General features: G+C 44.0%; 1 protein-coding gene across 4 annotated transcripts in view; it reads right to left on the bottom strand.

Annotated features, from left to right (window-relative positions):
- Positions 1-12792, bottom strand: part of ARK2N (arkadia (RNF111) N-terminal like PKA signaling regulator 2N) — an 81634-nt gene extending 68842 nt beyond the window's left edge. For 2 of the 4 annotated variants that reach the window (XM_036107594.2, XM_036107589.2), the window contains exon 1: positions 12000-12290. The gene's annotated coding sequence lies outside the window, so the exon portion shown is untranslated. Of the gene's footprint in view, positions 1-7834; positions 8004-11999; positions 12291-12611 lie in introns of those variants that run through there. The other 2 variants (XM_078060373.1, XM_036107593.2) reach the window with 2 other exon arrangements.
- Positions 12793-15548: the final 2756 nt, after the last annotated feature.

Genomic DNA, 15548 nt, shown 5'->3' on the forward strand with positions numbered 1-15548 from the left:
CCTTTAAAATAAGCTTTCCTAATGTATTTGAGGTTTGTTATTTAAAATTTGGGTTTTGCCCATAAATATACAAGAATATCTCTTCTTCTGTGTGAATCAAGGCACATCTACACTGTACACCAAAGAAGGTAAACAAGACTGCTCCTTGCTTAGACCTACAGTTTCTACAGTAAGGCCTATAAGGCATGTATTGCTCAAGTCTCACCTCAGCATCATTTTGCTTCATTAGGCTCCAAATTCTTCAACAAGCTAAGATCTTTTCTGATTCAGGGGATTTTGCACTTGCTGTTCCCACTACCAGGAAAGCACTTCCCATCGCTCTTTTGAAAGTTGGCTTGCTCTTGTATTTCAGATCTCAATTCAAACTCACCTTTAAAAGGCCTTCCTTAAATATACTCTAAACACCTCCTCTCTCACCCATATCCCATTATTCTCTATTTTTAAAAGGAGACTAAAATTACCTTGCTCATTTGTGTTTACAGTTTATTGTCTCTCTGCTTCATAGAATATGAGATACAAGAGGGCAGGGGATTTGTCCCATTAATTACTGTATCTGCAGCATCTAGAAAAATACCCAAAACCTACCAGACACCTAATATTTGTTGAACAACATATATTTATATTCAGTATTTATTAAGCAAAAGATATTTTGCTAGGGCCTGTGATACCATTTTTTAAAAATAAGTTTCATTAAAATAGAATTTTGAGGACATTTTGCTTTTTCAAACATTGGCATTTTAAAAGCCCTTATTTTTTAATAATTTCCCAACCATTTAAAAATTTTAAGGACAAACTCTGCTACAAGTGCAGTTACCCTTTACTTCAGCACTAACTTTATCTACAAATGCATCATATTAGCTTAACACATGCCTTTCAGATATACACAATAATAATAAAGGCTTAAGTGACAAATATTTTTTCAATATCAGCTACAGGAAATGCAAATAACATGCCATTTTTTCCTTGTTTAAATCTATGGCTCAATTAATATAAGCTATTAGTGTTTAAATAAATACTAAACCACTTCATAATTTGGTTTCACCCACAATTATACAAGAATACATGTTTTGGGGGCGCCTGGGTGGCTCAGTTGGTTAAGCGACTGCCTTCGGCTCAGGTCATGATCCTGGAGTCCCAGGATTGAGTCCCGCATCGGGCTCCCTGCTCGGCAGGGAGTCTGCTTCTCCCTCTGACCCTCCCCCGTCTCATGCTCTCTCTCTCTATCTCATTCTCTCTCTCAAATAAATAAATAAAATCTTAAAAAAAAAAAAATACATGTTTTGTGGGGCACCTGGCTGGTTCAGCTGGAAGAATGTGCAATTTTTTTTTTTTTTTAAGATTTTATTTGACAGAGAGAACGCTCATGCTCAATCAGGGGAAGCGGCAGGCAGAGGGAGAGGGAGAAGCAGGCTCCCGCTGAGCAAGGAGCCCAACACGGGGCTTGATCCCAGAACCCTGGGATCACGACCTGAGCCAAAGGCAGATGCTTAACCGACTAAGCCACCCAGGCGCCCCGAGGGTGCAACTCTTTAACTTGGAGTCGTGGGTTCAAGTCCCACATTGGCTGTAGAGATTACTAAAAAAAAAAAAAATAATAAACTTTAACCAAAAATATATATATATATATTTTGTGTAAATCAAAATATATCTACATTTTACACTTAAGAAAGTAAACAGGGCTACTCTGATAACTTTCCCTAAAAACAAATATCCATTGTTTTTATTCACTTTATAGAAACCATACAAGCGGTATATTTTTCCATACTGCACTTACTTAAAACCATGCCCAAGGCATACCGTACAATTAATCAATAAAAGTAAGAACTATGCTGGGGCATCTGGGTGGCTCAGTCGGCTAAGCATCTGCCTTCAGCTCAGGTCATGATCTCAGGGTCCTGGGATCAAGCCCCACATCAGGCTCTCTGCTCAGTAGGGAGTCTACTCCCTATGGGCTCTCCCTCTCTCTCTCAAATAAATAAAAATAAAATCATTAAAAAAAAAAGTAAAGACTATGCCATATAGAGGAGGGAAGGAGTTATTAAGCAAGGGAAGTGCTGTCCAAATAGCCTCACAGCAGTCTAAGCAAATTTTTTAGTTATTTTTTTAATTGGTTTAGCTTTGAAATCCAAAAATTATTAGCTGGCTTACAGTTTAAATATTCAGTTATATGTGTTTGTTCAAGTGTTTGTTTTGGGGTTTTTTTTAAGGACTTTTTATTTTGGGGGTAACCGGGTGGCTCAGTCGGTTAAGCATCCAACTCTTGATTTCAGCTCAGGTCACAACCTCAGGGTTATAAGATCAAGACCCACGTGGGGCTCCACACTGGGCAAGGAGCCTGCTTAAGGTTCTCTCTCCCCCTCTCCCTCTGCCCCTTCCCCCTAAAAAAAAATAAATAAAAGAGGCTGTTCTATTAAAAAAAATTATTTTTAAGTAATTGCTATACCCAACATGGGGCTCTAATTTATAACCCTGAGATCAAGTCACATGCTCTACTGACAGAGCCAGCCAGGCACCCCTCAACTATGCATTTATTACTGAATCTATGATTCAAAAATGATGCACTCTCCTAGCGCTAAAAATCAAAGCAACTGGACTGCTTCTACGTTGTTGTAAAAACACTTCTTATATGAATGGAACTTAAAAAAAAAAAAATCATGAGACCACCAACAACAATGCAGCTTAACTCTAAGAGAATAGAAATTTCTGCCTCCAAGACAGTTAAGATATAAAATAGATTATAGCTTGCACATTCTACTAACTCACTTTGTTTAAGTAGTAGTAACTTTCCTAATAATTGGGACCAAGATTAAAAAAAAGCAAAATCCATGACAATCAATTATGGGTCTTTAAAACCACTTTCTAAATTCTTTGCCAAACTTAGCCTACCCTACACCTAAAAACTTAAAAAAAAAAAAAAAAACCCACGCTAAGGTGTTTTGAAGTTTTGCATGGTTTTACTTTTTAAAATAAAAACATGAACAGAAGACAGAGACCAAGAGACAAATTGCAACCCAAGAAAATAAAACTAGAATGAAGCAGGGCTTTCAAACAGTTCTGTATGCCAACTTCCTGCTGGTGTAGGCAACTGTCAAACATTATAAAGTGACTCTACAGTGTCAGGCAAGTTGGATATCAGAACAGATAATATGACAATCTAACGGTGGGAGAGAATCACAATATAAATAATCATCCAAAAAAATTAGCACCTACTAATTATTACCTGATTTTTCTGACTGTGGCACACAACACATACACTGCTATGAGAGTGATTTTTAAAGCAAAAAAAAAAAAAAAAACACACACACACAGCAATGACTGAGAAAATTTAAGCCCAAGAAATTAAGAGTTAACCTTAAACACGGGGGAGGAGGGAAACAGCATATTATGAAGAAAGCAAAAAAAAGAAACCAGTTACTTGTGCAAATGTTTTTACTCACCCCCTTCAGCCCCATTATATTGCAATCTCCTTTGAAAACAGGGATTATGTTAATCGTCTTCAGTTCATTCACAGTTCCTAATATAGAATGGTTTTTCCCTAATACATAATATTTAATAAATATTTGTTAAACTGATGAACTGAATCGTTTTTAAAAATCACCAAGACAGGGCGCCTGGGTGGCTCAGGCTGGTTGGGCGGTTGGGCGACTGCCTTCGGCTCAGGCCATGATCCTGGAGTCCCGGGATCGAGTCCCATATCGGGCTCCCTGCTTGTCGGGGGGTCTGCTTCTCCCTCTGACTCTCTTCCCTCTCGTGCCCTCTCTCATTCTCTCTCTCAAATAAATAAATAAAATCTTTAAAAAAAAATCACCAAGACCACTAATGAAACCCCTTGTTTGCTTAACAGCACTATCAACTTGTATATAAAAACGTATTCCATTACACAGAGTCAACATGATTTCTGACAGTGTAACTCTCCTTTATCTTTCCACATAAAAACGTAAGACAAAAACAGACACCACTGCTAATAGCCTAGTAAATCTGTTTCCTTAGTTAGAATACTGTATATAAATGTTGTGAACTTATGCATAAAGATGCAAAAATCAGACACTACGAAACTAAATTTCTTAGGCAACATAACACAAATAAGGTAAAAGCAGCATTATCTTACTAAAAGTCACACAAAGCCCCGTCTCCCCAGATGTTCAGTTCTAGGAAGAGTCCATTATGTCTATAACAGTGATGTTGCCAAATCTTTTGAAATAGAAAAATTAACCTTTTTTCTAATTTTTATATATACACACTTCATTTTTTTTTTAAGATTTCATTTATTTTTGAGAGAGAGAGAGAGCGCGCGTGAGCACGAGTTGGGGTGGGGGCAGAGGGAGAAGCAGACTCCCGCTGAGCAGGGAGCCCCACGCAGGACTCGATCCCTGGACCCTGGAATCATGACCTGAGCCAACGGCAGAAGCTTAACTCAGCCCCCCAGGTGCCCACTAACCTACTTTAATGACAACAGTACTCTTATCTTAGTAAGCACCAATATCTCAAAACAAATTTTGCTCCCAAAGGACTTCTTTTTGATTATTTGTTGGATTTGGAGTTAAGTTTTTCCCCTGAGAGAGGGGTAGGTAGCATGGATAATGTGAACAGTGCAGGAACCAAAGATCAGGACTGAAATAAACCCCCTATAATATTACAAGGTAGCGGAAATAGCCCTCTTCTCCACAGCAACTCATCCCTTCCCTTAGCTCTCAAAAGGGAGAGGTTGAAAAGGCTATACACAAGGTTCAGTATAAAAGCCTCAGAACTGGGAATGATGAAAGGCATTCAGAGTGAGGAATCGGGAGTAAGTAAGTAATGCAGCTCAGCAATGAGTATCAACAGCTGCTAACACCACAGAGAACCAAACGTTATGTGCCTCCTGATGCAATTACTCAACATCATCGATAAGGTGTATTTTTGCCCCTTCAAAGAAAAAGGAGAGAAACAATATACATTACAGGGGTGCCTGGGTGGCTCAGTTGGTTAAGTGCCTTCGGCTTGGGTCATGATCTCAGGATGCTACAACTGAGCCTCACATCCGGCTCCCTGCTCAGTGAGGAGCCTGCTTCTCCCTCTCCTGCTCCTGCTCCCCCTCGCTCTCAAACAAAATCTTAAAAAAAAAAAAAAACCACCAATATACATTATAGAAACTGAATCTGATCAAGCCTCTAAACCTAATACCAAATAACGAGAGACCAAGGGGACAGAGGAACATGTTTAAAACCACCACAGGAATGTAACTGACAAATTCAAATGGGGAAAACTGTTTCTTCAACAATTTGCCAGGGGAAAAAATGTAGGGGGAACCTTTAGATTACCAAACAATACACAGACCTTTTTTGGTTCAGTCAGAATAAGTATAAAAATACATTTAAGAGACAATGGAGCAATCTGAACACTAAATATCATATGACAGTAAGGAATTATTGCTAATTATTTTCAGTGTGATAATAGTTATTTGGGTTTTTTCCTTCATGAGTGAAGTTGACTAAGAAACTGCAGTGCTAAAAGATTGGAGTACAGAAAAGGAACACTAAAAATTAATGCAGCTGAATGGATTTGGCCCACCCAGACTGAAATATAAATTGTGAGACTGCAACCACGGGAAGAGAGCGGCTTTGCTTGCTTGCCAGCCAACCTTTTCTCCACTGATACAAGCTCTATAAATAGGCCAAGAGTGATAATGACTGCTCAAATCACTTCATGTTGCAGATACTACCACTACTGACATGTATCTGGCCCAGCCTTAGACTGTGAATAAACCAGCATCAAGAGCCAAGGAAGTACCAAAAGGAAAGAATGCACTATGGCTGATGTGAGACCCTCTAAGTACTCAAAAGCACCATCAGTATAAACCAAGGATACTTTAAAACACAGGTTCTAGATTTCCTCCAAGATCTCTGCTCTGGCCATTTCTATCTCCCTCAGAATATAGTACACATAAAGATGGGATAAAGATGGGTCACCACATGCTAGGACCTGAGGTCCCCAAGATAAATGATGCCAAAAACCTAACATAGCAATTATATGATGGACTGTAGTGTAATAAAGTAATGGGAAACCCTTGGTGATAAAGCACTGATGTAAGAATAAACTATGCTCCTATGCTAGGTTAAAACTAGGGCAGACAGGATACCACTTAAAACCTTAACCACATGAGGTTTTTGTTCTTAATACAGAAAGGAAAACAGTCCTGTTTTCCCAGAGTTTTAGTCCACACCCAACTTCCCTATCCCCAACAATACCTTTCCCTAATTATAAGGCACCTAGCAAAATGCTGACTCAGAACATCATAAAAGTTTTTTTTTTTTTAAACCAGACAACTCAGTATAAAATAACTTCTGGACACTTTGGTCGGTATCTTGTTTCCCTAATGTTTACCACACTAATGAAAACTTAAAACTCTAGATTACCTAAGCACAAGCCTAGTTTATCCACAGTCTTAGGAATGACTGCTATAAATTTTAAAAGATTTCATTTTCTTGCTCTTTGAACAATCAAAACTAATTTACTAATACATGGACTTGAATTCCAGGCAGAGGAAAAAGTATTTTATAAATGAACTGGCAGTACAAAAAAGAACACTCAAGTCTCCAATCATTTTCTTTCACACTTAGAGACCTATTTAAGAAAAATGTCATGGGGGGGCAAGGAGGAAGAAAAATGTCATTCTCCAATACCTTATTTGAAATGATTTTAGGGGCGCCTGGGTGGCTCAGTCGTTAATCATCTGCCTTCGGCTAAGGTCATGATCCCAGGGTCCTGGGATCGAGCCCCGCATCAGGCTCCCTGCTCAGCGGGAGGCCTGCTTCTCCCTCTCCCACTTCCCTCCTTGTGTTCCCTCTCTAACTGTGTCTCTCTCTGTCAAATAAATAAATAAAATCTTTAAAAAAAAAATAAAAAATAAAATAAAATTATTTTATAAAGGAAAAGACTAACTCCATACTACACTTTGCTATACAGTACTTTTTCTGCTATAGCCTACTTTTCTTCACATTTTAGGGCAGGAAAGAAACTTAGAGGTCATCTGGCTCACTACATTTGAGTACCTTATGCAGAAATTGTTTCTTTTCTCTTTCTACCCATCCCTACCTGGCACCTAAGTACTCAGTAAATGGGCTTCTGATTTAACCAGGTATAAACACCCCCACATACAAATAAGTCAGTTCTGTGGTAAGTTTCTACTTTTAATTAATCTTAACTAGAAAATAACCATCCAGGTAGTTTTAAAATTGAATCAAGTCAAATTAATAAATTAGGATTTATACCATCTATCTTTTGGCTATTAAGTGACAGAATCAGAGGTCCCTGTTTTAAATAAAGACATGAAAGAGAACAGAAACAAAACTTAAAATGAACACTATAAAGCCACAAATCCTAAACAAGACAATCATCAAATCTGAGTATGCTGGTTATTTTGTTATTTTTAAACCATGTTTACTATTATCATCTGCTACTAATATGTTATGAAAAATATGTATAATATATACAACACACATTTCCTCCCTTAGCCCAGAAATATAGAAGGAATATAAAATACTTCTTAGTTTCACCCTGCTCCTTCCTTTTACAAGGATCTGTAGGCTGAGTGTGAAAACTGAACATCAATCCCACTTGTCCTGAGAGGCTTCCCACACACAATCAGAAAACACTATTTCCCCTATCTATCATGAGCCCTGAAAGAGCAAGGAGTGTAGGTACAATTAAAGATAAACCTTAAAAGGATTTAGAAAAGTTTCATGACAACAATCAAATTTAAATTTAAGACTGGAATTTAAAAACTAAAGAAAAGGAACTATCAGTCTGACAAATAAGAATCAACCAAAATAAAAAATGAAAATCAGTGGGGCACCTGGGTGGCTCAGTCGAATGAGCGTCTGACTCTTGATTTCGGCTCAGGTCATGATCTCAGGGTCCTGGGATTGAGCCCAGCGTCACTGTCACGCCCCACACTGAGCCGACTTACGATTCTCTCTCTCCCCTTCTCCCTCTGCCCCTCTCCGCTCGCTCACTCGCTTGCTCTAAAATAATAATAATAATAAAATTAAACCAGTAACATTTCTACTCATTGAACATAAGGATGAAGAAAATCTTTCAAAAGGAATGCCTATCACATCCTTCATATTCCACCTTAGCTTTTTTCCCCTGAAAGAAAATAACCCTTTAGCAGACTAAGGTACCTTCACAACCCATCCCTCTGTAAACTCAAGGCACTGGCCACACTGAGCCAGTCAAGATTGATCCTCATGACTTTGGGTAAGCTGCTACCTAGCCGGAATGCCCACCTGAAACTCATCTCAAAGTCAGATTTAAATGTTCTTTCAGCATCAGGACCTTGTCAGTCCTATTCACCAGTGTATCTCTAGCAACCAGGGCACTGGGGCACACAGTAAGCAACCAATAAATTAGTGTTGTGAGAAGAGGTTCTACCTAATGTGCTGTCCTCTGTTTTCTCAAAGTTTTCAACAGCTCTTCCCCAACTACTAATACGTCTATTTCATTTTTACTACAGCTATCCAAGAAAATTTCTTTGGCCCCAGATTGTTTCCTAAAATAATACAGAATACCGTAATCTGTATGGTTCAAAAGAAAACACATTAATAGCACATTGTGAGGGGCACCTGGCTGGCTCAATCCATAGGGCATGTGACTCGATCTCGGGATCGTGTTTGAGCCCCATGTTGGGTGTAACATTTACTTAAAAAATAAAAATTTTAGGGGCACCTGGGTGGCTCAGTCGTTAAGCGTCTGCCTTCGGCTCAGGTCATGATCCCAGGGTCCTGGGATCAAGCCCCGCATCAGGCTCCCTGCTCGGCCAGGAGCCTGCTTCTCCCTCTCCCACTCCCCCTGCTTGTGTTCCCTCTCCAGCTGTCTCTCTCTCTGTCAAATAAATAAATAAAGTCTTTAAAAAAAATAAAAATAAAAATAAAAATTTTAGGGGCGCCTGGGTGGCTCAGTTGGTTGAGCGACTGCCTTCGGCTCAGGCCATGATCCTGGAGTCCTGGGATGGAGTCCCACATCGGGCTCCCTGCTCAGCAGGGAGTCTGCTTCTCCCTCTGACCCTCCCCCCTCTCATTCTCTCTCTCAAATAAATAAACAAAATCTTAAAAAAATAATAATAATAAAATAAAATTTTAAAAGTAGCATAATTTTGGGACGCCTGGGTGGCTCAGTCGGTTAAGTATCTACCCTCAGCTCAGGTCATGATCCCAGGGTCCAGATTCTGGGATCCAGCCATCAGGCTCCCTGCTCAGCAGGGAGTCTGCTTCTCCCTCTGCCCCTCCCCCTGCTCATGCTCACTGACTCTCTCTCTCTCAAATAAATAAAATCTTTAAAAAAAAAAAACAGTACCACATTTTTAATCTTTTACAGGTTTTCTCAAGTACTGTCAATTGTAAGCATGTAAGCATGAATATACATTTGTTTTCACATCCCTAGTTACATGCAGGAAAATTAGGAAGGTCTACGATGATTTGCCAAACTTACAAACATAGGGTTTGGGTCTCTACTATATACCTGTTCCAAACTTTAAAAAGAAAGATAAAACAAAAACAAAACCATTCTAATTTCACATACATCAAGTTTACTCATGCAGACGTCGGAACAAAACCGTAAGATTGAGTATCCCAGCAAAACAACTCCTTGAATAATAAGTTTACAAGTTACACGAGCTTGGAGAAGTTACCAGTCATACAGTAGACTGTATGGTACTTAAGGTACCATTGTCACTTACAAAATAAAATCTTTGAAGGACATATACTGAGCACTCAGTTCCAAAAGAACTACATTAAATTAAAATTTAGGCTGAATTTATCTTTAATATCAGATCTTGGGTTAATCACGAAGAGTATAAGACAAAGAGCATTAGAACACTTTCATAAATGCATTTAATAGTAATATAAACTAAATTAGTAATGTAACAACTACACTGTGAACGTAATATGAAGCTAGCACTGGGGAAAGCTTCCAACTCCACTTCTTTTTCACAAAAAGATGTCAGAAAAAAATATTTTCATTAAGAAATCATTTAGCTGATGCTTTAGGTATAATTACCTGGAAATTTCTCTCTGCCTTTCATGTTGTATACACCTATATTGAAGTTTACATCTACAAAATGTTAATGTTATGAAAAATAAGTATAGTTTGAAGTTTTAACAGTACAGTGATACTGAAAAGCACTCTGATTTAAAAATGGCTAAAAACAGGGGCGCCTGGGTGGCTCAGCCGGTTAAGGGCTGCTCAGGTCATGATCCCAGGGTCCTGGGATCGAGCCCCATGTCAGCTCCTGCTCCCTGCTCGCTGGAGAGCCTGCTTCTCTGTCTCCCTCTGCCTGCTGCTCCGCTTACTTGTGCTGTCTCTCTCTCTGTGTCAAATAAATAAATAAAATCTCTAATAAATAAATAAATAAATAAATAAAAATAAAAATGGCTAAAAATATTTTTATTTCTCAATGGAACTGCATGAAATTTCACTAAGATTCTTTTTAAAGCAGCATAGGTCATTGCAGTAAATTCCATCTTAGTTTCCTGAACTAAAATTTAACTCAATTTTTTATTTACTGAGCACCTACTGTGCATAAAGCACTAAACTAAGCATCCTATTGGCCAGATTAGACACCCAAAATATTACACTTCCCACTAACAAACGGTCAGCGTTGTGACTCCTCAGGACATCAGGTAATAACTATCAATTGTAGGCCTCTAAAAATGCTTGTTAAACCAAAAGGCAATGCTCTTAATGGAGGAATCCAGATTGCCTGGATCAGCAAAACTACATTAGAAAGTTAACAGCCTCCATCCTTAAAATATCCCAGGAGAAGAAAGGGAGTGATTCAAACTGTTAGCATGTGCCCAACGACACTACACAATAATAGCCTAAGCAAAACTGCCAGATGTATTTGTAATTAAGAGGTCCAACCTTGACAAAGCATCATCAGTGAGATTTTCATCCTACTGGGTGGATGGATTCAGAAAGCAAAAGCTCAGTCAAGAAATGAAAAGCACATTAAGCATAAACTGCTCGGGCGGTTCGATCTGGAAGAACAAGTAGAGAGAGAGGTTCATTCGCTCAACCTGCGAGCCTCTATTCTGCGACAGCGGAGAGGAGGACTTAAAAGAGAGAATGAATGACCTGCGGTTTCTCGTGGGGGCTGCGGCCCCAACCATAAACTGAGGTCGGTGCTATAAGAAATAAATTACAAAGCATGAAGTGCTACTGGGGAGAAGTGAAAACCCCCCGGGAAGAGTCAAAGAAGGCAACGATCTTTAACTTCGGGCCCGTCAGTTTACATCTTCGCCGATTTTCTACATAAAGTTGACAAACTCTCCAGAAGAGGTCAATTTTGGAGTCTGACACATGCCTCCCATCGACCGGCTGCGTCGGCCGACCGAAAGTAGAGGAAGCGCCGAGAAGCAAGCGGCGCCAGCCAAAGGAAGCCTTTTCTCCCTCCTCTTAGGCCACGGCACTGGGGCGGCCGCCTGGGCTCCTGGGAGCAGGGGCAGGTGTCGGCGCCAGATCCCGGCTCGCGGAGCTGGCAGAGTTGGCAGGGCCACCGCCGCCGCTTCTCCCGCGGGCCGGGGCGCCGGAAAGTTGCGTGAAGACAACTCCAGGGCCGAAAAGCCGCTCCCCCGCGCGGCCCGTGGGCAGCGGCAACACCAGCCTCCTCGCAGCCCCCCGGGAGAGGGACCCGCGACCCGGGGAAGGGGAGAGGAAGCTCCGCCCGCCAGCTCGGCCGGGCCGGGAGGACCCGAGGGTCACCGGCGGGCGGACGAACAAGGCGTCCAGCGATTCCGCTCCTGCCGGGAGCCCCCACCCGGGCCGTGCCTCCCGCCAAGTCCGAGCGCAAACACTCTGCGCCCGCCGGCCGGGCCCGTCACGACCCCGGAGCCCGGGCGCCGCAGAGCCCACACCCGCGGCCCGCACCCCTCCAACCCAACTCGACCCCTCCCCGGGACGCAGCCTGGTCCCACCGCTCGACCGGCAGCCGGGCCCCAGCCCTGCGCACCTTCCCGACTCACCTGCGCTCCGCGGCAGCTCTGTACCTCCTCGCCCGCTCCGCGCGCCCCGTCGGGGCACGCACCGACCCCCCGGCCGGGACTCCCCGGGCCGCGGTGACTCGGGGCGCGACGGCCACCGCCGCCTTCTCCACCTCAGCACAAGCCCCAGCGGCGCGCTGAGGGTCGCGGTCAAAGCCCCGCCGAGGCTAAAGCGAATCTCGCCACCTCCACAGCCTCCACCACCAAGTCCCTTCACTCGTCCGCGCCGCCCGGAGAAAATGTCACCAGAGGCCGTTCCGCTCGGCGCCTCACTTCCGCCCGGAACCACAGAGCCCGCACGGGTCGGCTAGAGCGGCCGCTGCGGCGGCAGCCTCCAGGGACTCGAGCGGGAGGCCGAGGGAAAGCCAGAGAGCGCCATCTGGCGGAAGGGAACAGGCGCTCCTCCCGCTGCAGAGTGCCTGGCGCGCAGGCACCAGCTTCCCCGGCTTCTTTCCCGCGCTCCATCCATCTGATCAGGCAGCTCCCTTCCAGACCTGTCCTTCCCAGAGGGTCGGAAATCAGTCAGTGCAAGCCAAGGACAATGCCCTAAGAGAAGGACAACACTCCCTTTTCCGTGCGCTTCTCGGTACTCACCCCTTCTGAAGCCTTCCCGAATGAAGCTCGTAATGTCTGAATCCTTGAGTGACTCCAGCAGGGGGTCCGCTCTCTTCTCTCCCCACTTTTTCGCGGATGCCGCCAGCTCGGCTCGAGGAAACTCGGCTGTGCTAGTCTCTTGCAGTGGCATCAACATCCCGTTCAAGTTTTTGGTCGGTTACCTTGCAGGCCTGGCAGATAGACCGCCACCTGCTGGTGAGTCAGGGTCAGCGGGGGAGAGCCCGCTCCGCCCCTCCGCGCGCTGCAAACGCCCCAAATTCCACCTCTGCAGAGTCACTCCTCTCATTTGCACTTCACCGTGGGCAGGGTGAGGCACCCGGGTACTCTGAGTTTTCGAGGCCCTTCCTTTAGGTCTGTGATTGAAAGAAACGTGCTGTACGCGGGCCCTGGAGGAAAGGTGACGTGGGCGCCCGGCCACCTGGCCGGTACTGGGCTCAGAGGTACGGCGAACAAAACGCAATTCGAGATCTAGCCAAGGGCCGGCGCTCCCAAAGTCAGGGTTTTGAGAAGTAAATGAGTAAATAAGAGCGTGAGGAGAAAATGTAGAAGGTCTTCACTTTTTCAGGAGCCGTGCTGACACCTGGGGTGACACTACGCAAGAGGAGATTATGGAAATCACAGCGCTGGCCCCACATCCCCCTTAACATCAGTCTCCCCTTCAGATCTGGTGCTTCAGCTCCCCCAGTTCACTCATTTATGCTGACTGCCCACAAGCATGGGAGTTTTCCGTCCATGATTAAACGAATACATTGATAAAATAATTTTACATTAACAGCTAACTTTTGTTAGCTGTTAATGTAAAGTGGGCCAGGCACTGTAGCATGTGTTTAAATGGATTCATTCATTTAATCTGCACAACAACCCTATAAGCTCAGTACCATTACCAGCCCCAGGTGACAAAAATGGAAACTGAGGCCCGGAATGGTTAAAGTGACCCACCCAAGGTCACACATCAGTAAGTGGGGCAGGACGGGACTCCAACACAAACAGTCCAACTCTAGGGCTTGCTCTCCCAACCTCTACCACGACCTACCTCTTTGAGACTCACTGAGAACATACCGTGTGCCCAATAAACATTTTGTCTATGTATATTTCACTCACTTGTTCATCCCTTTGTTCATTTATTTCCCTGCTACCTTAGTCCTCAAGGAATTTGAGAAGTTGTGGGGTAGTGATAAGAGCCCAAGCTCTTTCAGAAGAAAAAAGGAAAATTTTACTACAAAGAACATACCTGTCAGTCTTGAAGTGAAAGAATAAATGTGGGCTAATACCTTCGGTTTTAAAACTACTCCTTGACAATCTTATCTCATCAAGGCTGTAGACATACTGAATTGTCTCCCAGAATCCCACGTGCAGCACATGCTCAGCTCTCCAAGCTCCTGAAATCCCATCTCCATAAAACCAGGCTGGCCCAGCCCCCCCCCCCCAACATCACTAGCAACCCCCTCCATCCTATTGTCTCTACCAGAAATTGAACACGATCCCTCTGTTCACAGACACCAGCCTACAAACATGTCCATCCCTTAGCCTACCTGCAGTGTTATTACTGAATCGTAGCGGTGGTTCTCCTCTCAATTTCGGTCCTAAGTCTTGGAGGCCAAGGCCAGGCCTGTCTGAATCACTCTCTAGCATCACTGCTTACACCTGGTGTACCACCAGCACCGGGGCTGGGCCTGCAGCAGGTGCCTGTTAGAAATGGTGGCCTGAACAGTGGCATCAGAGCGTGGCTGGCCTTGCTTTGACTATAGCCCCTTCCCTCCTGACCAAGCCCGGAACTTCAGCCATTTCCTCCTGCAAGGTGGACGTTACTATTAGGACCACTCTCTAGATGAGGAAAGTGGGAGATCGGAGAGACAGAACCCTTATCTGTAGGCTCTGGGCTGCCCCCTCTCTTTCTTCTCAGATTGCTAAGAACCAGGCTACCCCTCCCTCAGCGTAACCACCCACCCCTCTACCCTCCAACCCCAGCATGACCAGCATTCACTACAATCTCCCAGTATGCGCTGTAAGGGGAAGTGTTGAACCTCTGCACTGCGCTGGCCACATAACCTCAGAAAAGTCACCCCTTCCAGAGTTAACACTACCCGCTTTAACTCAGAGCATTATTCCACAGAATTAAATTATGTCCTCCATGTGGAAGGCCACCCAGAACATTCTAAGGATTCCAAGTAGCAGAGGGTCACATGGTCATCAGCACTAGGGGCTCTGGAATCTGACAGATCTGAATTTGGATACTGTTCTGCCTCCCTCTAGCCACGACCCCCTGGGCCGTTCGGTAACCCTGCCAAGCGTAAGGGTCCTCACCTGTTCACCAGAGATGACTCCTGACACTACCTTGCAGGCTTTAGTAAGGGCTAGGAGTGAGGTGACTTGCATATGTAAAGCTGTCAGCACAATTCCTGGCTCAGAGAGAACACTCCATAAACGGGACCCTTGTTCTGATGGCAACACTCCGGCCACGCACCTCCCACAGGCACCCAGACTCACACTGGTTAAGTACAATGATGCTGCCAACTCAGCTCCCAAGTTCACATGGAACCAGAACGGAACAGGGCAGATGGGGCCATGAAAGTGGAGCCATTCGTGGCCCAGGGTGGCTGGGAGGGGCACCTCCCTCAGCTCCCCTGTTCTCTGGGGTGGCTGAGTGAGGCTTCTGTGTCTTGGGCTCCCCATCCCTCCTTCCAGTCAGGTGACCCCCGTGACATCCCCTCTATATGGAAAGTCTATAACTTGTATTAAAACGTGGAAATAAACGTAATGGACAGTTTAACATTTCTCAACAAGTGTGTGTTGTCCTCTCGTTTTTCAATGTAGGGACTAGCTCTGTGTGACACAGGACCTGACCTTGTGGGACCTCCAGGGTGGAAGGAGCGAGGGGTTCCTCGGACATGCACCCCACTGCCCGTCTCAGGAACT

Source organism: Halichoerus grypus, chromosome 13 (assembly GCF_964656455.1).
Source record: "Halichoerus grypus chromosome 13, mHalGry1.hap1.1, whole genome shotgun sequence".
Taxonomy (NCBI): domain Eukaryota; kingdom Metazoa; phylum Chordata; class Mammalia; order Carnivora; family Phocidae; genus Halichoerus; species Halichoerus grypus.